Raw genomic sequence first — 25,858 nt, forward strand, 5'->3', positions numbered from 1 at the left:
TAAGTAAATAATATGCAACAAGGAAGTGCAACAGGTATGTCAACAAAAGTTCTTAGGAAAGAGTTAGGTGAGTGGAATGGGCAGTCGATTAATTAAAAATGCTTTGCAAAATGAACAAACTGATCTGACTTTCCCGGTAAGCTATTACCAAGTTCTTTTGAGGTCTTAAAACATTTTCTTTACTCTGTGTTTAACAACAAATGTGGGCCAATTGCTGTGAGTTAATTGAAAAGGATTGTTTCCTAGTTGCCAAGAAACGGCGCTTTCTTACATTATGCAGGCCATTATGTGCACAGATCAAGCTTCCTGATTTTTCTTTCAGGGTTTAAGAATATAGGCTGCTGTGATTTACTGGTCCCTTGAGGAGAGGACTGCAAGTAAAGAAGGATTTCAGGGGTTTTGTTCAACTTCAATTTCCCAGGTAAGATTTGGATCTGAAAGCACTACCTTCTTCCTTTTGCTTAACTTTTTCCTAAATCACTTAAATGCTTTTATGAGTGAATATGAAATAATGATTTTATGTGGGATAGTGTCATGTAAAATCATGCTAAATTGATTTTCTTCCAGCTTAAGTTTCTGAGAGGAAATAAAAAGAGGTAATAATGTAAGTCTGTGAGACTGGTTGTAGAGTTTTTTCCTCTTGATTTCAAAGTAGTAGATACACGTAAACTAAGATGCTGTGAGTGCTTTTACAGTTGAAATACTAAAATCATTGTTGTGGAAGCTTATATCATTACTTCTATTTGGAGAAAATATTTCAAATCTTGTTTCTTAGGTTCTAAGAAATGGGCTTTATATTTGTTAACTTCAAAAGGAAGACTTGTTGGTCTTGTATATAACTTGGCTACTTGTCTCTCTTAAAAACAACAAAATCTCTACGAATTTTCATTCTCTCTTTCCTATTGGCTATTTTCTTCATAATTTTGTCTTAAAGATGAAGATAAACTGAGGGTCCTTGTATTTAGTGTAGCTTATTAATACATGTGACACAAACAAAAAATTTACACTTCTTCCTCAGAAAGGAAAATAGCATTTCTTGATTCAAAGTTAGTTGCTCCCAGACAATGCAGTGCTCACTGTGGGTAACAATGTGGGGCAAGTGCTTGACAAGGACTCCATGTATCAAGTTTGTTGGGTCAGATCACCCTCTCCTTCTTAAAGAGTTCATACTTTCATAGGCTCAGGCTGAACTCTGCAATCCTGTGAACTTACAACATCACACAGTGTACATAGGCTATATGTTGAGGACAAGCGTTGTCAAATTGGCAGAGGAACCGAGTTGAGTGCTGTTATTGATGCTTTCTTTCACGGTCATATTTTACCTCCTCTCTTCCATGGCTCTGGGTTTCCTAGGGATATATTTCCTTTACAAAGAAGATCATCAAAATGGATACAAGTCAAGTCAAATATTTGTTGTCTCATTAAGTATGTTTCCATTTGTTCAGTGTTTGAAGACACCTGAGTATAAAGATGACCAGTTGTAATATGAACCCTAGTTAACGCTGGAAAGAAATCCTTGCAGCACGCCCTTACCTGACAATATGATTTGGGTTTTCTACAAGTGAACCAATACCATAGTAAGGAAACTATTGTGTGGAATAATATCAATGAAGCGATAGCTGAATATGACATGCAATCTATCCATTTATTTTTAACTTGTCAAATAAGAATCTCCTTTCTTGAATTCCTATACATTTAAAAAAATTAACTAAAATTACAAGTCGTAGTCTCATCAGCTATCACAAACTCACTACACTCTTTTTTTATTTATGTAGTAGTAAAATTAAGCAGCTTATTTAAATAAATACATGGTTTGTAGTTATATATACTTGGTGTGACTTATTACCATTTTTGTTGGAACAGTGCATTTGTCTCTAGGCAAGATGTAATTCAGCAATTCCAATCTAGCTTACATTCCCTTTTCACCTTGTCATAAAGTTCTCTTTGCCCTGAAAATATAGTCTTTATATTGATACAATAGTGCTTAAAATATATATGCTGCTAACATTTTTGCTGGTCATTTTTGCATTTACTGGAGCAAGGCGACAGGTGAATAGGTGGAATGGGTGGAGAAGGGCAGAGGTCAGACTGATACAATATCTCACAGGCAGATTTCTTCCCATTTGGTACACCATTTCTTTTTTGTAAGTATAATGGAGTAATTGTGACATTAATAAACAGTTAAAAATGTTTAATAGGGTAACAAAAAATCTTATTTTTATTTTTCAGTGGTATTTTAAAGTAAACAAATATTAACTGATATTAATTTGCTTCTCTGTGGATTAAGAATTTTGCAAAAAGAATGATGTCCACCTAGGTTGAGATGGAAATCAGTCTATAAAATTTTTGCTGAACCTTAATTAAGAAGAGACTGAAATGCATTGATAGTTCGTAGATCAGTGATTGAAATACCATAAATATGATAGACTTTGAACGGCACTTATCGATTATTGAATGTAATGGCTTTGATACTTTGAGGAGTTCTAGAGATTCCAAAAAGCATTTATAACAAGGTGAGCCTATGAAGGTGGGGGGAATGGTTAGCTGGTAGTGTAGGGAAAATAAACTGTATTATCAATCAGCTCGTGCTTTTCGAGTTTGTATGCAAGAACACAGAGAGCCTAAGAGTATTTCACAAATCCTTTGTGGAAATCAAGATACGCTGCATTTGTAGCATTGCTTTGATCAACAATTCAAGAAACCTAGTCAAGTATGAGATTAATTTGACATATCTTATTTATAGTGTACTCAAGAAGGTTTTTGACAATCAATTCTTCTATTATAGGCACTCAGCAGATCTTTGATGGTTCTAGAATTATGTCAGGGATCCTTACTAAGTAGCATATCAATTTTTTACACTACCTATTTTAAAATTGTTTTGAAAATAGAATTATTTATTTTATGGTTCAACTCCTAAAATCATTTCAGTGATTTCTAAAAACATTATCGGGCCTTTGATAATTTTCCCATACTCCTTTGATATTAAATTTACCTAACTTTAGAAATTCAGAATAACATGTATAATAAAGTGCTTTCTTACTCTCTTTACTAAAATACGTCTGTTTGTAACAATAGAAGATTATTTATCTAAAGGGAGAAGATATCTGCAAGATATTTTAGTAATTTTTACTGTCCTGTTGTTTAACTATACACAATCAGTACCAAACTTTATCGTGCTCTGATAAGCCATGAGGGACATTCCTTTCTTTTGTCCTTAACATTTTTGTTAAACTGGGATTTTAAACTTCTCAACTGCAATGATATGATTTTTGAATCACTCTTCTAAGTTCCTTTTTCCATGTTTGCTTATAAGTATTTCTAAAACCTGTGAATGCTGTCTCTCTTCTCTTCCTTCCTTTGAACAGTTGTTCTCAATTTGGCAATGTCTGAAGGTATTTTTTTTTTGTTGCACATCAGACAGGTGAGGTACTCCCCCCATCTAGTGGGTAGAGGTCAGGGATGCTGCTAAAAATCTCACAATATTCAGGCCACTCCCTACAACAAAAATGTATCAGATCCCAAATGTCAATAATGCTGAGACTGAGAAATCCTGCTCTTCAGACCTCACATATCTTATCATGTTAGCCATGATATGCTAACATGCATGCTTGTGGGTAGAATTTTTGTTTTCTGGACATCCCGAAATCTCATGTGCCTCTACTCCTTTGATTTATAATATTGGTCTACTGGATCACACCTAATTTTTAGTTGAACTTTCTGGAATCTGCCTATGTAAAGGAATCATGATCTGACTGGATTGTCCAGTTTTCCCTTGATTATTTATTACCAGTACCAACATGACAACGGTCACTTTATCTTTAAGCTCATGTCATGTCCATATTACTAAATAGCGCTTTGTCTGCTTGACTTGTACAATATTTCCCTCATTGCTTCTACTTGTGAATAAAGAAGGACTTCTTAAGGCAAAACAATATCTGTTTAATTGTTGTGCTCCTGATTTCATGTCCAAAGTCACTCTTCAATAATCCATGCATTTATTCTAGAGATATTTATTGAGCACCTATCATGTTCCAAAACTGTTTTCAATTGGAAATTCCACAGTGAATAAGCAAAAATCCTATTTTTATTGTGATTACATTCTAGTGGAAATCAGAAAATGCAAAATCCCCATTTTTTCAACCATTTTTGATCCTAGTCTAGTATATATTCAAAATAAAATAACAACAGAAACTGATGCATTATAAATAGTGGTTGTAAAAGTTAGTTCATATTTTTTTTCCCATGTGAACCCTCTATTTCTTGGTGACTGCCAAGAATCTTTTCATTAATTTCTGAATTTCACTTTCTGGCAGATTTCACTTTCATGGCAACTTACATGGTGTGCATTCTAGAGAAGGCTGACTTTGAAGTAAATTTTGAATGAAAGGAAATAGAGTATTTGAAGAGTTGAAATAATGTTAGTAAGAAAAGTCAATCTGGCATGTAGGGGGAAAAAAGACATAAAAGTAAAGATGGAAACTTGTGAGTGGAAAGAGGCCAGTTGTGCCTGAGATTTATTTTACTTGCTATGCCAAGAATAAAGGGAAAAGGGAATAAAAGAGAAAATAAAAGAAAAAAAAAAAAAAGAAAAAGAGCAGTAATGTATCTTTCCAGTGTAACTGTAACTCAAAGTAATTCATTTCCTTGGGTGGATATCTCTATCTCTGATGAATTCTTTAGAATTTCTTACCTATGTCATAGTTTATTCCTCAATAGCCATTGATGAGGTTATTGGTTTCTTCTCTAGATAGGGAATGAGAAGCATAAATGAAGCAAGGTATTATAATTTTAATATCCTGATCTAGATATTTGTTTTGATCTTTCTTTGTAGTTTCTTTCCTTCCCAAATGCTTTTTTTTCTGAGTATATGTAGAATTGTTTTCTTAGTATATGCAGGAGTTAAAAGTTCTATCAATATGTCAAATTGTGAAAACAACAATTTGATGCTCTAAAATTCTTAGACTTTGTAAACTTACCAGTTTTAAGTAATCATTTAGCTTATGAAGAGTGCATTCACTAAAAACTATTGTTCTCACCTTCTTCTGTGCTTCTATTTAAAAATAAACTGAGATCATACCCAAGGGGAGGTTATTGGTATAAAAAAATTCCAAAGATACAATATAAATGTGGCTACAAAAAATGTTTAGAAATATGCCAGTAATATTTTCTGGAGTTTATTATAAACGAGAGAAATTCTAATACTATGGCTTACAACTGTTTTCTAGCAATGAATTTGAAAAAAAATTAATTTTTATCTTTAAAGTCTAAGTGCTACTGACAGATTACAGTAAGACTGTCCTCGTTGTGTGAGCAAAGCAAAGAGGAATCCTTTCATCTTTGTTCAAGTCCAGGCTTTGCTATCTAATGGTGTACTGAAAGCGGGTAAGTTACTTAGTCTCTAAGAACCCAGACTGTCTCAACCATAAACTTGGTAAAAACACTCATCTCATAGTGTCATTCTGGAAACAAAATGAGATAATTCAGTTTAGTACTTGTCACTGAGAAATTATGTAGTAATATGACATTCCCCTTTCTTTATAACTCCAAGACTATCCTAATTCATTTTATAGAAAAGATTCTGAAGGAACCTTAACAATCATCTAATGTGTCATACATCTGCGGCTTGAATGATTACATGTCTCTGTGGTTACTGGCCTGTACTTTATTGCTCTAATAAAATGTGTCACCTCCTAAGACAATAGACATTAATAAACATTATGTTAAACTATATGAAACTGTCACTTTTATTGGTCAAACAAATATTGGCAAATTTCATATGAGTCAACCTACTCATATAATATAAAAAGCAAATCTTATTTCCCAAAACATAATTTTATATGATCAAAGTCTGACATACCTTGATAATGCTAGAATGTCAATGTAGTTCTATTAGCTATTTTAAAACATACATTATAAAAAGGCACAACTAGAAAAATAATACAGTCTTTAAGAGCTTTGAGCAGGGATCAACAAACTAGTAAGTGGGCCACATTGAGACTGTCTTGTGTTTTTGTACAAACCATGGGGTAAGAATTATTTTTAAGTTTTTAAATAGTTGAAAAAAATCCAAAGAAATATAATACTTTGTGACACATGAAAATTAAATGAAATTCAAATTTCATTGTCCATAAATAAAGTTTTCTTGGAACAACCAATGCTCACTTATTTACATATTGTCTTAGGCTGCTTTTGTTCTGCAAAGACAGAGTGGAGTAGTTGTAACACAGCTGTTAGGACTTGAAAAGTCTACAGTTTTCATTATCTGGCCCTTTACAGAAAAGGTCTGACTACCCGTCCTAGAGTCACACTGCCTGTATTCGAATGCCAATGCCACCACTTCTTGGCTTTCTGATTTACTAAGTGACTTAACTTTGTGAGCCTTAGTTCCCACATTTTAAAATAGACATCCTAACAGTACTTACCTCATAGAATAATTCTGAGTGCCTGGTACATAAGCACTCTCTAAATGTTACTATAATTATTAACATTCTTCCAGGGTGCTACTGTAAATGATTGGGAAAAAAATCTACAGAAGTTTGATGGGTGACAATTATTGAATCACTATATCATGATATAATGACAATTGTCAGCATTCCATGAGACGTAATATTTACGTCTCACTTATAACACATGGACCATTTCAAGTTAGAAATATTTAAGTTTGTAAATTTGCAAATGCTAAGCTACAAAGTAGGGGCTGTTTTCTCCCTGGGACAATGAACATCTGCTGAAACACTTTGTCCAACAGAGCATTTGCCTCTGCTGGCCTTTTTTCTTTCTTTCTTTCTTTCTTTTTTTTTTTAAGAAATGGAAAAAGGATCATTGTTTAACTTCAACTCTTCTCATCTTCTAAACCAAGAAATAATTTCTCTCAGGACTAGAAGTTTCTAGGATTTGGAAAAGTAAAGGGGCCTCAGCTTTTTATTTATTTTTTCCTATATTCAAGTAAGGGTAAGTAGAATTTTACTTGGAGTGGCATATTCTTTTTTCCTTCTTATTTGAATATTGTTTGACTGAAAGACTCACAGGCTTTTCCAGATGACTTAAGATTTCTGTAGTGAATCAAGCTCCACAGTACTCTCTCAGTCTGAGACAGACGGGGAGGTGGGGTAGCAGTTTTCACACAGCAGAAAAAGGGTCAAGTTTTAAATTAGAAATGCTTTTAAGAAGTAGCTCAGATCTATTACTTTTTGTATGCAAAGGCAGAATGGTCTGAAGGGAAGATGATCCAAAATCTTGAAAATAAAATAAAATGCTCCTAAAGCTAAAATCCAATAGCATCCTAGAGATAAGGCACAGTTAAGTAGAACTGCTGATAAACTTCAAGTGGAAGACTTACCAGTCAGGCTACCTCTCCAGCTTTTCTGCACTGGTTTCCTCAGGGGGAGCTGGAGAGAGGACACTTCAAGCACTTAGCTTTAAAATGCACACTTAAGAAGTCAGTGAATAGTAACTATTAGAGTTCTCTGGGTAAACCAGCTTGAATTAAAGGTGCTTCTTCTGTTACTTACTTTCAAGTAGAGCTTCTGGTCCTTGGGGATTACACCAAGAGCAATGAGTCATATCTGCAATGAGGAAGGGAAAGTGTTGTCAAATTTCATGTTGATTCACAGTATTTCAGTGGGGGTAGGGAGACACAAGGGGAGACCAGAGAATCAAATACTTGAGCACTGAAGAGTTTCTAGTTGCTAGAAAAAACTAAAGAACCTTGCTGTTTTCAGATAGAGGAATCTATCACATATAAATTCTTCCTGATTTTTTATTGTTGTTTTCTAATGATGAATTTTGTTCATAAAATGGTCAAGTATGTAGATAAAAAGAAAATGTTTAGCTACCAAGTCAAAAATATTTTTGCCACCTGCTATGTATTTTGCCAACCAGTTAAAATCTTTAGCATTCTTTGGTATAAAGTCTTAAGATGATTGTGGGGTGGAGGGAAATTTTCCTCTGTTAGAATCTTTTGGATTCTAGTCAAACACTTCTGTAATTTCCTTCATCATTTTTAGCTCCTTTTGGCATCACTTATTTTCAAGTATGCCTCTGGAATGTCAAGAAGATGCCAGATATTATTTTGTGTGTTGTATTTTAATATGATATCAGGCCAAAGTTGTTCCTAGAGACTTCAGAAATAAAGGTAGAGTGCTTCTTTCTTATCTTTTAGCAAAATGGAAACCTTTAATTAAGACCCCATGAAGCTTCTGGTCAGTCTCCTACCTGTGCAAGTAGATTAGAAAGGAATTTTTATCCTCTGGCAGTAACAGATTTACTCTGGGGGCATGAGGGGGAGGAAAAATTGAGTAGAAGGAAAACCAGAAGCTACACTTGTCACTTGTTATCAAATGGTCCAAATATGTGGCCCAAAGCCAGTGACTTCACTGCAGTTGTTCTGTATTAAATATTGGTATTTGAATCCTCCTCAGTTAAACCTTTCAGAATAATGATTCTGGCAATACTTTGGAATAAACTTCCTATGGTTATTTCCCCAGTTGAGTAAGTCTACAGTTAGAAATTCTATCACTGCTGGCCAGTCTAACTCCCTGAAACAAGCATGTGAGGTTTGTTGTACTGGCACCAACAGGGAAAGGATGGAAGAGCCAGGAGAGACCTCTTGAGATCACTTCATCCATACTAACATCATTCAAAATGGACAGCTCTTTATCAAGGATTTCCAAGGTGTTCGTTACATCAGCAACTGCAGTACGACTAGCCCCATAACAGTAAGAGGTTTGCTTGCCTTTCTGATCAAGAATTGTTGCACTATCAAACAAAGGATGAATTATTTCCTAAGAAGCTTATGAGTAATTCAGGTCTCTACAAGCATTCCAGGAACAAGATTCTTTTTGGTTACCAAGATTATAAGTGTGATTTTGGCCCAAAGGCTTAAAACCAAAGCACATATGCTGTGTCTCACTCGTTCTGTGGGCCATTCCCCCTTTCATTCCTCTAGACTTTTTTTTTTTTTAATCCTTGTTATATTGAGAAACAACAAGTACAAGTATTTTCAGCTGGCTCACCAAAATGAGTCTCTTGTAGGGCTAACATACTTGAATCAACAAGCACAGAAAATAATTAACAGGGAAACTCATCCCTTCTCTATATTTTCTACTCCTTACCCCATTATTTTTAGCTTTGTGACCTTGGGCAAGTCATTTAAGTTCTCTGGGTCTCAGTTTTCTCTCCTGTATAAAATAAGAGCATGAGTCTACATGACTGAAACAATCTCTTTTAGCCCCGACAGTCTATAACCCAGTCTATCATAAAGCAAAACTGTGACCTTTATCATGAAGAAAGGACAGTGGGAGGGAAACGCGTTAAGAATTTTTTCTCATTCCTCCCACTCCCACAAATGCTGCAAACAGCTGAAGTTGGTGACTCAAAACTTTATTAAGTATGTTAATTGTTTGGATGAAGTTTCATACAAAGTTTTTGAAGCTGAAGGGGTGAGAGATTCTAAGCTACAATCTATTATTTTCCCCATTTTTGACTACTTTCAAGACTTGAAACCTGTTGTGTTGTAGAATACTGAGGAACATATCATGTGTTAGTTTCTCAGGAAACAACAGCTAACTGAAGTTAATAGTTAACATTAATAGTGACTTCCTTCTAATTAATAAAATATAACTTTTCATTCCCCACCCCATTTTTGTGATAAATTTGCAGACTTCTGCAAATGCCCAGTATTTCTTTCTAATGCTCCTTTGTTGAAATCCTCCAAAAAAGTTCAAAATATTTATACTCCAGGGAGAAAATACTGCTAAAAATCTACTTGTAATGATTCCATTTTGTACACACAGACTCTTTTCTCTTAGAGTCCAACTGTTTATCTCTGGCATTGAGAGTTGGAGAGGAGAATATGTTATTGATAAACTTCCTGTTGTTCTTCTTGATATGGAGGAGAGAACAAAAACTGTAAGAAAAGTATTGGAGAGGTCAGATAATAACAAAATATCCCATTTTGGTTAGATAGTGTAATTAACAGACTGGGAAAAGGAGCTAATATAAAAGGACTAGTTATGTTTCATTTCCTGAATTGTTACTTCCAAAAACAGACACATTTTGTCCACTTCCCATTTTGTGGAGCTATTGCAAAAATTTCCTGCCATCACAAATCTTAGAGATAGTGAGTCTTAAAAGTTATATGTGGAAAGCCTTCAAGATTTCTGCCCAAGTGCCAATGTAGATTTGGTTTCATGTAAAACATCGAGGAGCCTGTCCTTCCTATAAGTTGATTTTAGGACCCAGCCTCGAAGACAAGGTAAATCTTTCAAAGATAAAAAAATACTTCATCTTAACTGTCACCTGTATGTCAGGCTGATTAAGGTTAGGTTAGCTCAATGACACCAGTGAGCATTATTAACCATTGCAAATAATTGTGCATGGAGAGACAGCAGCTGCAAGAGACCCGGTGACCAATTACAAAGCTTATGTTTGTATTTTTCCATCACTGCTGAAAAAGTAAACAAGTTTAATTTAAAATTATTTTTATATCTATAAAATCTGACTTATTTAAAAATTTATCTATAGTATAGAACTAAAATAATGTAAATAGTTTTACACCTTTTATTGATAGAATATACAATTTCAGAAGACATCCGAAAGCAAGCATCTGAGACTTTCAACTTTAAAAAACTCTAATTTTCCAGTTTGTTTTCATGGTATATTTTATTAGGCCTTACTTGAAAATTAAAGAAGTGTACCATAGACTTCACTGATCTCAACAAGAGGAGAAAACAATCTATTTTTCATTAGAGTACCTGGTGGTAACCACAGAGAGACGCAGTAATTTGGGAAGCACAATAATGTCTCTGTGAAAATCATGCATGAAGGACCTAATTTTTAAAAGATTAACTCATAAGAGATGATTTCCAGGTACAGCATTTATTTTCTAAACTGCTCTGCTTCGAGGAGTCCTCTCTATAGAATAATTTAAACAATAAGAAAATAAACTTTAAAACATTATATAAGACATTCAATATATTTTTTCTTCAAAACATATTTCACTGATTGAGTAGAGACTCCAGGTAAGAAGGCACTAGCTTTATACTGAAATTCAGGCATTTTCATGAGTTCGGAGGTCTTCATTTAGAAAAACCTCTACCATGCTGAAGCACTAAGAGTCATAAGATTAAAAACTGTCCAATATTATTGTCTACTCCAGACAGTATTATCTTTTCCAACAGACAGATAACAGCTCTTTCATTACTCTGAACCATTACTTGTGTGTCCAAGATAACCTACATTCACAGATAGAGAAGTATTTTCACTTTTGCCTGGAAATGAAGAATGAGGAAATTCAGATGTGAGATTTCTAAAAAGCTAACTTAAAAGATTCTCATTTAGCTATTTACCCGTGTATCAGCACCCTGGTGGACCTAGTCACCCCCTTTGCTCAGAGTTACATACAAGACAGGGAATGGCCCCGTTTTTGGCCCCTGCCCTGGGTCTCATATGGCATGTGGAACAAAATTAATTTTCTTGTTTTCCTGCTGCCACCCCCACCCCACCTCCTACCCCACTTCCCGGTAGACGTGGTAAAGGTCAGGGGGTTCGTCCTGCCCGCTTTACTCTTTGCTTTCAGTTCCTACTACTGCTGAATTCTCTCTTTCACATCCTTCCTCTTGTAGCTGTCCTCTTCTGTGCATTCTTCAGAAACCCAAATGTAAAACACATGTGTGTTCATTTATTTCCCTGAAATATGTTACATCAGGCATTTGGGTTAAAGACTTGGGTGTATATCTTAGGGTATGAAGACAATGTATCCCAGCACAGCATGGCAAATAATGTGAAATTGAACATCAGACATCTGTTCATTGGCAGTATGCGCCACCCTCCAGCACGTTTGCTCAGGACCTAGCTCCTGATGTCTTGTAGGGCCACCTTCCCTGCTTTTTCTGTTCTGGGAATACTTGATTCACCCATCTCTGAAGCAAAACCTTCTTCTCCCACTCTATCATGCAGGCAATATTTTCTTTGTCCGATTTTTAGCTCATTTTAGACAAGCTTCAAATGCAGAACCAAAAATGGCTCACCAAGATGTTTACTCTAAACAAGACAGTTTTTTCCATGAAGAATTCTGTTACCTGCTTTTCAGTTGTCCCCCCACCCCTGCCCCACAGGTTTTGTAGTACACTCTGCATTCTGAAGGCCATCCAATTAGTATTCAGTTTTTGAAGGGCTCTGGCAAGAGACCTAGGATTCATTCCCCTGTTCTCCCTAGTCCCTCCTGACCATACAAATCCCAAGCCCTGTTGATTCTGCTCGAAACATCTCTTTTCCTTCTACTGCTACCCTAATCCAAACCAGCACTGTCTTTTTACCAGTATTAGTTTAACAACCTCCCAACCTATTGTTGGGAGGAACAACTATCCTCTACCAACTTATGTCCAAGTGCTTGGGGGCCTGCAAATTAATTGATAACAGGTTAACAAGAGAAAAGTTAATTTTCACATGCACTTGAGAGCAAGGTTTAAGAAGTGGCTCTCCAGACAGCTGGGAGTACTGGTTTATATACGAGCTTAATGAAGAAAATGGATGAGTTGAAGGGTTTAAAGGATGGACCGTTCTGATGAGGTTTGTTTACACAATTTTCTAGAATGTCTCAGCGCCCAAGTCCTGACTGGAGACTTCCCAGAGACTAAGGCTGTAGCAGCTGACTCTCATAAAGCCCTGCTTTGGTCAGATAAGGGAAGCTCTGATAAGGTTACAGTCCACAGGCGTTTTCCCTTGGAAGTAATCTGCATACTATTTTGGTGGGTTAATGGTCCCTCCACTATCTCCCAACAACCAGTCTTGTTTCCACATACCTGTTCACATTGCAGCCCAAGTTTTTCTAAAACACCTGATCATGACACTCCCTTTCTTAAAAACACTCCAGTGGCTTTTCACTGCCAAGGATTAGGATTTATAATCCTAGATTTACCATTTGCCTACTAAACCTTAAAGAACAGAAAAATAAAAGTGTGTAATCTAGCCTATGTGGTCAAAGTTGATGTACATGGCAGGAAAGGTCAGACAAGGTGGGTAGTTTATGATATTAAAAAAAAAATTAGTCTCCAGTGCCATCCCACATTTTGTATCTATGTTTCTCAGATTTTACTGCTGAAATCAGTACTTTGGGCAGTGTGCCAGGTACCAATCTCTTTCTCTTCCCTTCAGTTTTAATTAACATTTCACTCCTTTAAGGCCTTACCAAAACACTTGGCTAAGTAAGTTCATAAGCTTATTCTTATTAGTGTTGTAAGTTAATGTGCTCTGCATTTCCACATACAGTGTTTCTATTTTAGTAAGGTCCTTCCTGATTTATTCCACAGAATGACCTATAAAAGGCATTTAAGACACTGAAGCAACAAGCCGAGAAGAAAATTTGAGCAAATGGGTTTCAAACACCTCTTAAACCCCAGGTTCTTGCTCTGCCTAGGATTAGGCCCTCAAGGGAAGAATTCTATTGCCTTTGAGTCATCTGTTCCCCTCAGGGGAGGGCTTCATGCTACTCTGTATTTTTCTAATATGTGGCACCACTCCAGGGTACCACCAGTCGTATTCTGCTATTCAGCTGTGATTCCTACATACATGAATTGTCCGTGTGTGTTTTTTAAATAGCTTTATTTAGCCATGAAATTCACCCTTATTTCAAGTTAAGTAGTTTTTAGTAAAAACTCTCAAGAGTTGTGCAACCATCACCACTATCTAATTTTCACACATTCTCATCATTCCCAAAAGAAACCCTGTACACATCAGCAGTCATTCCCAAGTCCCACCTCACTACCCCAACCCCGCACTAGGTAACAAATAATCTACTTTCTGGCTGTATAGATTTCCCTATTCTGGACTTTTTGTACAAATGGAATCATATAATATGTGACTTTCTGTGACTGGCTTCCTTCACCTAGCATGTTTTTAAGATCTATGTTGTAGCACGTATCAGTACTTCATTCCTTTTTGTTGCCAAACAATATTCCATTATATGGGTGTGCCACCATTGTTTGTACAGTCATCAGTTGATGGACATTTGGGTTGTTTCCACTTTGGGTCTATTATGAATAATGCTGCTATGAACATTAACAAGTTTTTGTGTGGACATACGTTGTCAATTCTCTTGCTTGTATACCTCGTTGTGGAATTGTTGGTCATATGCTAATTCTACGCTTAACATTTTGAGAAACTGCCAAACTGTTTCCAAAGTGGCTACACTAGTTTATATTCCCATCAGCAATGTATCAGGGTTCCAATGTCTCCGTATCTTTGCCAACCCTTGTTATTGCCACCCTGGTGGGTGTGAAGAAGCTCATTATGATTTTGATTTGCCTTCCCCTAATGATATGACTCATGATGTTGATCATCTTTTCATGAGCTTACTGGCCATTTGTATATCACCTTTGGAGAAATGTCTATTCACATCCTTTGCCCTTTTTTAATTGTGTTATTTGTCTTTTTATTACTGAGTTGTAAGTTATTTATATACTCTAGATATGCAGAAAGCAGATATGCAGAAAGGGTTGCTTATTTATGGAAAGCGGTCAGTGGTCTCTTTAATTAAGGCAACATTTAGTCAGAAACTGGAAAGCTGCAGGGAACTATCTATGCAGACATACAAAGGAAGGGTTTTCTATGCAGTGGGAGCAGCAGGTACAGTGACCTGGGATAGAACATGCATGGCTCAGTTCAAATTCCCACCCCCCGCCTCTGTAATTCTCATGCAAATAGTATAATGTCTGTACACATTCCAATTTCACCACAGTTTATTTTCTAAAAACATTTTGTCATAATGGATTACATATTGTACCAAACCTAGAAAGATTCAGTTTGGATGTTCCAAAAATTAGATAAATTTAAAACTAAGACAAAACCAAACACAAACTAAAACCTTTGTTCTACATTACATTTTGCATCCCTGCTGAAGCACTGTTTCTGATGTTGCAACTTCAATCCAATTCAACAAACTTAACTGAATGCCTATGGTGATATTTCCCGAATTGTAATTTGTGGACCATATTTGGGGTTCAGAACTTTCACCAGGGATTTGACAATGGTTTGAGTAATTAAACACAGTTAGTCAGGCCTCAGTAATTTATAACTTCGCTTGTATGCTTGTATTCTGGCAATACAGAATGTGGTGAATGCCACTGGAGTGACTTAATTCCAAGGAGCTGTATGTTGGGGAATGTAGACAGCTTATGAACAACCTACCTTGAGTGCCATCAGCTAAGACACACAGGGTGTGTATCGTGGGGTCAGTTCATAACTCATGCCATATATGGCTGTGGTGATTTAATGACTCACTGGAATTAATGTTGAGAATCAGATGTTGTTACCTAGATGCTATGTTCCCATTGATTATCAATATCCAAAGAGAAAATATACTTGCTATGAACATGTCAATGCATTTTACAGCCATTTTCTTAAAAAGTCATCAATTTTGGCAGTAATACCCTGAAAACAAACGCCCGACTTTCTCTGTTCCTCCTTGCCCACACTTGTGATCTCTGTTTCAGATTACCTTAGGCAGTCAGCAAATCTTATTGCCTGGATATGTGAAAGCAAGGTGGTTTGATACTTTCAATATTTAAACTTGGAATATTCCAGAATACCCTAAACAAAACTGAAATGCAATTACGAAATGCCTTCTTGCCTTTTCACCAAACATATTCAATTCCTACCCACTGCCTAAGGTAAAATAATCCTTCCTGCCCTGGAACTCACATTAAAACTCTTTCCTGTTGCTTATCATTTCTTATGTTGTATTTTCCACACTGTATTATATATACATCCCTTGACTGCCAGCACCTAGGAGCATGTCCTAGGGCTGCAGAGGGTTCTCAGTAAATATTTACTAATGCATTATTATTTTGGCCTGGAAGTATTAGCGAGATAAATATCAGAATTGTCCCATGGGTTCAACTTTGTTTCTATTTTGGGTTTTTAGTTTTGTTTCTTTAATTTGTAAAGCTTTGATTTAAAAGAAAACAGGAGAGGATGAGTGGGAAGAAAAGTTTAAAGTGTGTTACTCCTTTAGGGATGTTTTTTCTTGGGTTTTACCTGCTCTGTGGTTAGAAACAGAATTCAACTTCAAAACAAAACCAGAAGATTCTGTGTTGAGTCCTAATGGCTATTTCCTTTGAATGTGGCTGGAATGATGGTCTTTAAAGGGTGTTACCAGATTAAATCCTTGCCAAGTAAGGAAGGTGGAGCCGTGTGGGAATGAGGCTTTGTTTAATCAGGCTGTATAATGTTTTGCTGAGACATGTTGGGAAAGGCAATCCAAAGTGATGTGGACTCACTGTGAAATCATAGTCTGAAGCACACCTTATAAAATTTAGAGATTTTTTCTTTTTTGCCACCCTCTTGGAAATTCATATTATCACAACTGTTAGAGAAAATTAACTACATATACATATACAGTCATTTCCCTAACATTTGTGGGACTTGAAAAAGAGTGCAATTAAAGGACCACATATAATATATCAAATTATAAATTATGGTAAATATCTCCAAATGAAGTATGTTCTCTCTTCTTACCCTAAAAAAATACAGCTTTAGGCAAAGTTAAAATCTAAAATTCTTGGAGGGGGGACAAACTGGGATTTCAAAATTTTTAGATACTGACAGGCATATGTAGAATAGATAAACAAGATTATACTGTATAGCACAGGGAAATATATACAAGATCTTGTGGTAGCTCACAGCAAAAAAAAAAATGTGACAATGAATATATGTATGTTCATGTATAACTGAAAAATTGTGCTCTACACTGGAATTTGACACAGCATTGTAAAATGACTATAACTCAATTAAAAAAAAATTATTATGCAAAAAAAGAAATCTAAAATTCTTTGATAACTTTGGAGCCTCATGTTCAGAGAATGGAGATCCTGGAAGGGCCTGCTCTAGAGCCCAGAGGCCCACCCCTCACCCCTCTCTTGCCATCCCCGCCCCATCCCACAAGGTGAGAGGTCTCAAGAGTATCCTTATCACAGCCTCTGTACACAGCTGCCTCTTGGACATCCCTCAGGTCTATGGGTGTTTGCTACATAGTTCATGCCTGGGGACAGACCTGGGGAAGAAGCAGAGGTGGCCGTTTGAGTGGGGAAGACTGGAATTCAAGGTCACCAGAGGAGGCCTGGAAGCCTGGCTCAGGCTCTGTGTGAGCACAGTCCTTCAGTTCCTGGATTCTTTGTCTTGTGCAAAGGGCTGTAGTCAGAGGAAGGACAGAGAGGTTTTCTGAAGCAGAAGGCTCAGAACAGAGGCCCCTCTTGCCTGGGTCAAAGAGCCATCCTCTGTGTGTATGTAAATGTGTGTGTGTGTGTGTGTGCGCGCGCGCAGGTGTGCCATGCTCTGATGCCTATGTGTCTTTTAAAAATATAGAAAATTTGACATATACTCATGGATCGATTAGTTTATCTAAGGGAGAGCTTTAACCTCATGGATGATCTAAAAGGATGAGCAATACAACACATTTGTCGCTGGGTGCACTAAACTTAGTTGACTGTGGTTATCTAAATGCTTCAAACAAATAAAGATATATATCAAAATAATGAGATTAATGCCTCTTTCAGAAAGGCCTGGAAAGCTATCAAATTTCCCTCATCTGTGTGTACTGAGGGATCAACTTCATTCATGCTGCTCTGCTCTGCCTTAGGGAAAAAGAGCACGATGATCTCCTGCTGAAAAGAGCCCAGCAGGGGGCTGATATGTGGTGCCTCCTTCAACTAAATTCCTTCCCGCCTCCACCCTGGCCCGTGTCTTCACAACCTCTTACCTCGCGTGCCCTTGCTCTTCTTGGATGCACTTTGGAAGGGATTTTCTTAAAACTTCACAACCCTTTAACCTCATGAGCTGCTGAATATCTTAAGCCACAGTGAAAGTTGAAGCTCAGTCTTTAGTCTTTTGAACAAAAAATACTCAAGGCCCAACTGTGCTTACTTTTGTGATATGGTGATATTGAAAGGAGACAATTAGTAAAATGAAGTGTGTGAATAAGAAAAAAATGACTTTTTATGTGTGAATGTGGCTTTTCTGAGAGGTAATGTTTTGGCCAGTATCTGTATTTCAGAAGTGGAAAGTCTAAGACCTGAGTCTAGGTAATAGGAAAAGCCATCAAAGTATGTAAGACGCAGTCAAGTAATTCTTAGTAAAATGAATCATATGTTTGAGCAAGTATTACAAATACACATAGGTGAACCACTCAGGTTTAATGCTGTATTTAATAGTCTTTGATAATTTGAAGTAGTGAATTTAATGTACTGTGATTTGATTTGTCAGAAATTGAAATGAGACAAGGTATTTTACTGATATTTTAAGTGATCTGCATCCTGGATCATGATCATTATGACTATTTGTAGGTTTTCTTACTACCTAACCATGTTCTCAAATATGTTATTACTCTGTGAAGAAGAAAGTGGGTAACTGTCCCACATAAAAAACACAGAGGGGGTGAACAAGAGTGCAGTTTGCCTGGGGACAAGGACATTTTGTTAGCTCGCCACCCTCTTTCCAGAATCTAGAATCCGGAATAGCCCATAGTCAGGTCCTTAGTAAGTATTTGTGGCTAACAAAAGAATAAGTGAATTAATGGAAGTCATTTATATCAAGTACTGACTATGGCCCAGAGACTAGTGTTCAGTTTAACTAGTGTGTTGTATGTTGTATGGCATTAAATCTTGTGTTATAGGTAAAGAAGATAAGAATCAAGAGGGTTATATAACCTGCCCAAGATAACACAACTTGTGAAGTAACATACTCACCTACCAACTATACTGTCATTTTATTACTTTTATTCCCTCATAGTATTTATATGTATCACAAATTTAAATCTTCCTAGCTATAGTTGGCATATCAAGAGTGTGATAGGTAATATATAGCCAGGAGCTTCCTTTCAAGGCTCCCAGTATAGTTTGAAAGAGGGAAACCAGTAATCTGTAATCTAAAGCAGCAAAATTCTATACACTTAGAAATCCTGGCTCCTCTGCCTCAGTGAAAGCAGAATTCCTGAGCAGACTTTTTTTGGGGGGAGGGGTAATTAGGTTTATTTATTTATTTTTAATGGAGGTACCGGGGACTTCATACATGCTAAGCATGTGCTCTACCACTGAGCTGTACCCTCCCCCTGAGCAGACTTCTGATCTCTTTCTGGTGGCAGTCAATACTCAGGGACCTGTGATGGCCACACATATCTGGAAGAACAAAGTGTCACTTGTTCTCCAGAACCTTTCTTTTCAACTAGCTCTGACTTCCTGGACTCAGGGCCTTGATTACCTAGAACCATGGTCCTTGCCAACTGCGCTTGGCCTCACCTGCCTTCTCTGGATTCCAGCCTAATGTATAACAACCTTGTGCCTCTCCCAGCCTTGTGTCCACCTCCCCTGGCCTTCCTAAGGCTCTGGAAGAATGGCATCTGCAAGAACCTACCTGGCTAGTCAGACTCCTCTGCATGTTCTCTTAGCCTGCATAATCTCATAACTACCTAAACAGTGACGTGCAGAAAACCTTAGGAGTCGTAAAAAATAACTGGAAAATAAAATAGCTCTTACTCTGTCTTCTCTGTTACTATGTTGTAATACTTATGTGGGTCTTCCCTCTGTTCAGATATGCCTGAAAGATGAATCTTCAAGGATATAATGAGTATTGGGTGACTATTTTCTTTTATCTGCAGGTAGTGACATTTGCAAAAGGACTGTCGTGTGTGTATGTGTGGTGTGGGTGTGTGTTGGATCAACTGTGGGTTGTTTTGCTAGGTATTGTTAAATGTTAGTTTGAACTGAACTGAAATGGTCTTGTGAAAAATAAAAATCTAAACTGCACATACTGATGAAAACCAAAGAAACCCACATCAGATACTGTTCCTGCTGTTGGCAACAAGCATCTTTGCATGGGATGACATAGTGACTGCTATGATTTAGAGACCAATTAAATTTTTTTCACACATTATTAGTGTCTTTAGTGTTTTACTTGTCAAGGACAAAGATGGAGAGGGAGAGAAAAAATGGCAACTGGCTTTCCCTAACAAGAATTTGAACTAATGTTATCTATATTGTCTTACTATAAAATGATGTGTATTAGAAAAATATTCATTCTTAAATGTGAATTGTATTAATCATTAAAGCTATTTCAAAGTCCCCATGGGAAAGGTAAAGTGTTTTCTAGTTTCTAACCTGTGAAACTGAACAACAGGCAGATAAAATCTGGGAAATGGTTCAACTGAACTCATTTGTTCTAAACACCTGATATTAAATATTTGATTAATTTTTTCCTTACCAAGACTTAGTCTGGAATAGTGAAAAATGTTAATTTCAGAATGTCTCAGACACAGGTACTTGCATGTTGTAAGGAGATTGGTTTATAGGGAAAACAGTTATTTTTAGACAATGTCAGAGCTAAAACTGTTAGGAACTGGGAGTTTTGTGAATTCATGTGAAGGCGGCATGGCTTATAAAAATAAGCAGGGCACTGGGAACGAGAATTACGCTTGACTTCTGGTTCTAGGTTTGCCAATAACTAGCATGGTGAGCTTGGGCAGATCACTGACCTCCTTTGGCCTTAAATTTTTCTCACTGTGAGGAGCTGGGCTCTGATTTTTAAGGTCAATCACAGCTATGAAATAATGTGATTTTTCCAAGTGTCTTTCAAAATACACATTGATTTTTTTATCTATGTTTGGGCCTATCCTAAAGGTATTACTGGACCTTATCCAATCATAGCTTTGGCAAACAATACGGCCACTGAAAAGCTACTTGCGTCACTTGATTTTATTTTTTCACACTCAAACAATACCTGGCAAATAAAGAAAGGTTCCTGAATTGTGACTGGCACAATGATACATGGTCAGCTGAGCTGAGAATTTAAGCAAACTATATATATTGTTAGGGTGCAGAATGAAGGTGAGGGCTGCTCTGTAATTACCTGCAGTTGTGAACCAAACCAATGTTGTCAATTGTGGGTGTGGGACACATGCCAAAAATCAAACTGTGTAACACAGTTTCTTTATGCATATATCCAGTGTTGTTATTTTAGCACAATTTCCATCCCCTCCTGCTTACTGGCTTTTCCATTGGAATGCACACACACTCAGCAACTTTCTTTAGCCATCTCCCTCCTAGGGCTTCTATCGCATTTACCACCACAATCTACGCTTTATTCTTTGCACCCTCTCACTTCTGTGACATTACCCAACCTTCTAATTTGGCTCTCACTCTTTTCTCCATACCTTAAGTTTAGCTGTAATACAAGATATACTCCTAGACTCTCTGTTCTTCCATATTGGATCTTACTCCCTTAGTTTTTTTTGACTAATTATAACCAAATAGATGTACAACTTCAAAACTGATATCTTTATTTTTTATCATTTTTATATAGTTTAGAACTAACTGTCCACCAGCTATACATTCTTATTCATTCATTCATGCATTCATTCGTTCACTAAACAGAGCACATACTACAAAAGGACTATTTTAAGGCCAATGGAGCATTTCAGGGATCATTTTTAAACTATGTCATTTCTAGGCAGAAGTGTTAAGTGATGTGTCTCAATACTTGTTGGATATTCTAAAAGCATTCTCAGCTTTTTTATAGGACTAAATCAGATGTCCTGTTTTTACAAAGTTGTTTTTCATTTTCTATGATTTAGAAATTACTTAGGAGAAACAGAATTTCAGAATAAGACTTTTGGGCTTTTAGAATATATTAATTTTCAACTCAAAGGATCTTGCTCTTGTATGTAACACAAAAGATGCATATGTACTGCCCTGACATGAGACATGTCTGTAATCGAATTACTCATCCTCTTCCTCTTCTCCTGTCTAGCACCCTAAGCCACTTCCCACACCTGCTGCCCAAATCAGCTCTCCCCATCTCTGTTTATATCATCCTTTCTTTGGTCGCTCAGTCTTACAACAGGGAAACCCCTGGCTTTTCCTGTTCCCCCCCAGACCCCTCTATCCTATGAGGTATCATTTGATTTTTGTGTCATATTATTTTTCAAAAGCAGCCCTCTGCACTCTCTCTGGCCCTCCAAGTGAGAACATTCTGCATCTGCAGTATTGCAACAGTCTACTATCTACTGACTTGAGAGTCTCAATTCCCTCACTCCCTGCTAAATCTCTCCTGAGACCTACTGGCTGGATCTTCGTAAAGCATTTTATACTATGCTTCTGTATCTTCAGTAGGTCTCCAATGACTATAGAGTGAAGGCCAAACCCTGCATATTCAAGACCCACCACGACTATCTGACCTCTTCAAGAAAAGTTAAATCGCTGTGCTTTGATATAGAGGAGGGATTATTTAGAACTGAGAATTTTAATGTAAGTGGAGTTTTGATTCTTAGCATGGTTTGTTTGCTTGTTTAATCTCTTATTTGCAGGTCTGTTGGGAGATAATCTTTCTCTGCAAACAGAAATAAGAACAAACAACTGTGGAAATATATTTTTAGAACAAACACATTGGCAAAAGGAATAAGGGCAGAAAGCAGAGGGATTTGGCTGCCTCTAGGAGTGAGTGTGGAACCTCCTAGGGTGCTTTGGAAGCCTGAGGAGGTAACACCTCACATGAGAGCATTCAGTGTCAGACTAAAAGTAAAGCAAGAATGTAATGTGTTTATGTACTAAGTCCTATGAGAAAGATATATGGTTTAGGGTGAGAAACTGTATTCTAAATACTTGAAATTGCTCCTTAAATTGGATTAAATAGCTTAAAAACACATTTTAAGAAGGTCCTGTCCTTATTACAATCCCTTTTGAATCTATACAATTTAGTTCAAATATACTCTAAATGTAGAGCAAAAGTACTGCCTGTGACACGTTCTGAAAGCTGCAAGTATGTGAAAATGAAGATCTTCAAATACCATATCCTTCTGTTATTAGTGGAACTTTTGAAAACTGAATCCAATTATTTGAACCACACTCAAGAAGTTATGAAAGAAAGTGAAAAGCAGTACAGAACTTCCAGGTGCTCTAGAGTCAGGCTGCCCAGGGTTAAATCCCGGCTATGCCCTGATTAGCTGGATATCTATGGGCAAGTTATTTAATCTTCCTATGTTTCAGTTTTCTTAACTATAGAATATGAATAATAATGCTACCTTCCTTGTAGGGCTGTGCTGAGGAATAAATGAGATGATGCATGTAAGGTGCTTAAAAGGCACCAAGTACTTATCTGAATACTTATTAACAATGCTGCAAAGTAGGCAGTATTGTATCTGTTCTACAGGTTATGAAACCAAGCCATAGAGAGTTTTTTTTTTTTTAAACTTGCCTAAAGTAACATTAATCCTAAGCAAGCTCTACAGTCTCAACAACTCCAAAATCTTAGCTATTTCCCCATGCTGCCTCCTTGCTTTGGTATTGCTGGAGACATGATAATGGATCAGACACTAGCCCTGTCATCAAAGAGAACACAAACAAGAGAGACAAACAAGAAGTGAAGGGACAATTCTGTATAGGTGCCCCAGGAGCACTGATAAAAGAACACTTAACTCAGCTTGGAGGGCTGGAGATGGTTTCCACAGAAGTTTATCTAACCCAGGTCCTGAAGCAGGGGCAAGAATTAGATCATGGGCTTAAATGGGGTGAGAGTGTTCTTAGCAGAAGAGACAGCAGACAAAGGAGTGGAGTGGATGCTCAGCTTGCAAAGGTGCAAGGCTGTGAGAGAGGACACAGAAAGTTCGGTATTTACAGTAGATCAGCTCAGCTGGAATGTGGAATCTGGGATAGGGCTGGGGGCTAGGACATAGGCTGGTTTTAAGGGGAAGAAGTTGAATCACTTCCTTTCTGCTGGCCACGAAAATACAAGTCAAGAAGAGGCAGCACAAATGCCTGTACACAAGGCACAGACCCCAGACAATCAGTGCCCTTAGGTGGACAGGCTAGAACTCACTCTGAGGCATGGGTCAAAATCCTTTTAAATATAACGAATGCCTCAGGCCGGGGAGGCCAGACATGCCTATAGGTAGTGTATATTTTATAGTGAAAATGATCTCATTAACAATGAGAGAAATCTCCATTTCCCTCTTCCGGGTATTCTTTCCTAAGGAAACTTGCCTACATTAGAATTATATGTTAAAATTCCTTTGTTCCTAAAAGAAAAACATCATCCTGACTTCTTATATGAAAAATAGTATTTTTGCTGTTTTAATCTAACCATTCTCATAGCAATAGGTCATCTATAGAACAGGTCACACTCAATGTCCCATAGATGGGTTACAGAGAAGTGCTGGTTTAAGGGGCCTCTCTAATCTTTACTCCTAAAAGTAGATTACCTCAAAATAATAGTGGGTTTTAATAGTGCAAGTTTTATTATTAAAAACATTTATTAAGACGTAAATAAAATCTAAGCTAGTTGGGCACCTTAGGAAATTTCAACATGGTACCTTTCTTACTCTGAAAGACAACTTTGTCCATCTAATGCCTCCCTGCAGAGTTTGTAGAAAAGTTATTCTCATGGTGCCGGCATATTGAGAAATCATCTTAACACTGTTAAAATCAGTGACAGTGGAACTCCTTGTGGTGTAGTCTTTTATTCAATTTAACCAATAAAGCATGACTAAGTGCCAGGTGCTGTGTCAAGCACTAGGGATTTTTATATGCGTAAAAATATAAAATATCCATGATGTAATTACTAATGTAGAAGTATGCATCAAATCCATGTCATACTGGAGAATCTAAAAAGAACATCCCCAAACCTCAAGAAAACAATAATAATTAAGCAATTTGGTAATTTTTTTCTCTAGTAACTGAATGTGGGAGGGTTGAATCACTTTATATAGGTCAGAAAAACATCTGATTAGCACCAACTTGTCTAGTTTTGATCCTAATGCAAATGAGTGAAGACGTTATTGGAATCGTTAATTCCCTTATCTTTTAAAGCACCCTGGTCTCCCTTATAAGTGTTCTAAAAATGCAAATTATGTAGTGTGCACCTGCTTAACTAGAAATGTTTCCTTAGATTATGTAATATATCATAAAATATTTTTAAAGTCAAGTCACTTCTAAGGTACGATAGTATTCCTAAGAACATTCAATTTGGAAATCATAATTTACATGAATTAAGACTCTTGAGACTCTGAAGGCTGAGAAACATATTTCTCTAGAACTCTGCAGCAATTTTTTGTTGCCTTCAAAACAAAAACATTTTAATCTAATAAAATTGTAATTTGAATTCTTTAACCTATTATAGATAATTTATTATGGATAAATCACAATTTTTAACCTGAACAGTCTTCTCATTAAAATAATTCAAAGGAATGTCATTGTCTAGCCCAGGTCAGAGCTTATACTGCCCACTGGACATGGAGAATTTCAGATTTTGTATTTCCTCTACTTTTCCATGTGAAGGTGACATCAGCTTCCATGGTCAACAGTGCTGTTACTGTCACTTATTTAGCTCATTACTTTTTTTCCTATTTCCCTCAATCTCTAATAATCATATGGCAGTGATATTGATTTTATATTAAATTAATGGGATTAGATACAGAATTTATATTTCACTTTAAAAATTAGTACCTTCCTACTTTTTAGGTATAGAAGAGAAATAGTGCTAGTTCCACTTGAAATACAATGTTCAAATAAGCCAAATTAGCTTCAAATAAAATTCCTATTTAGGACAGAATTAACTATAATAGAAGATCATAAATAATAGATATTTCCAAATCTCCCCAACTGTTAGAAACATGAAATAATTTTCACCTATTATAACATTAGGCAAGGCATCCTGATATGTCTGAAGGTAATGTCCACTTAATATATGAATATTTGAACATTTCATACTTATAATCATACAGCCTTTCACTTATAGCTGGAAATGCTTCTAGTTTTTTCTCCCACTGTATTGAGATATAGTTGACATGTAACATTGTATAAGTTTTAGGTGTACAACA

General features: G+C 36.6%; 1 protein-coding gene across 9 annotated transcripts in view; it reads right to left on the reverse strand.

Annotated features, from left to right (window-relative positions):
- Positions 1–25,858, reverse strand: part of NEUROD1 (neuronal differentiation 1) — a 175,811-nt gene that overhangs the window by 131,890 nt on the left and 18,063 nt on the right. For 8 of the 9 annotated variants that reach the window (XR_004136758.2, XM_064484958.1, XM_031451763.2 and 5 more), the window contains one exon: positions 7,512–7,565. The gene's annotated coding sequence lies outside the window, so the exon portion shown is untranslated. Of the gene's footprint in view, positions 1–7,339; positions 7,389–7,511; positions 7,566–25,858 lie in introns of all 9 variants that reach the window. The other variant, XM_064484956.1, reaches the window with a different exon arrangement.

The sequence above is a fragment of the Camelus dromedarius genome, chromosome 4 (assembly GCF_036321535.1).
Source record: "Camelus dromedarius isolate mCamDro1 chromosome 4, mCamDro1.pat, whole genome shotgun sequence".
Classification (NCBI taxonomy): Eukaryota; Metazoa; Chordata; class Mammalia; order Artiodactyla; family Camelidae; genus Camelus; species Camelus dromedarius.